This window comes from Alligator sinensis, unplaced genomic scaffold, assembly GCF_000455745.1.
Source record: "Alligator sinensis unplaced genomic scaffold, ASM45574v1 scaffold1455_1, whole genome shotgun sequence".
NCBI classification, from domain to species: domain Eukaryota; kingdom Metazoa; phylum Chordata; order Crocodylia; family Alligatoridae; genus Alligator; species Alligator sinensis.
The window spans coordinates 31,567-32,457 of record NW_005843493.1 but is presented as its reverse complement, the minus strand read 5'-3'; positions in this window follow the sequence as shown (position 1 = coordinate 32,457).

Here is an 891-nt window from a genome sequence, read left to right as displayed (position 1 = left end):
GGGAACCTGGGTGACAGCGCCCACGAGCTGATCGCCTTCACCATCCACCATAAAGCTAGCAAGTCAGTTAGTAATGCAGAAGTCCTTGACTTCAGGAAAGCTGACTTTGACAAGCTCAGGAGGCTTGTCAGTGAGGCCCTAAAGGGCCACAACCCAAAGGGGAGGGGAGTTCAGGATGAGTGGTTGCTCCTCAAGGGAGCGATCCTGGATGCGCAACCAAAGTCTATCTCATCTTGGAAGAAAGGCAGCAAAAGGGCACAGCAGCCCCTTTGGCTCTGCAGCGAACTAGCGGACCTCCTGCATCTTAAAGGAAAGACCTACAAAGGGATGGAGGGCTGGATCTACCACCAAGGAGGAATACTGTGCACCGGTCTGGACCTGCAGGGAGCAAACCAGGAAAGCCAAGGCTGCGATGGAAGTCCAGCTAGCTACAAATATCAAGGACAATAAAAAGTCCTTTTTGAGATATGTGGGGAGCCGGAGGAAAAGCAAGGGCAACACTGGACCCCCGCTGAACCAGATGGAACAACTGACAGCCGATGCCCAGGAAAAAGCCAACTTGCTAAATGGGTACTTTGCATCCGTTGTCCACCAGTCCCAAGGTACACCCCAACCCACTGCAGGACAGGGAGGCCTGGGTGAGGGAGACTCCTTACTGTCCATCAAAGCTGACCTCCCCCTTGGGAGGAAAAACCTGCAGCATGCTTATAGGCTCAGCAGTGCTACACTGGTTAGCACTACAGATGGAAGGGACTTGGGGGTCATGACTGACCACAAGATGAACATGAGCCTGCAATGCAATGCTGCGGCTAGTAAACTGAGCAAAACACTGGCTTGCATCCATAGATGCTTCTCAAGCAAATCCCAGGATGTCATTCTCCCGTTGTACTC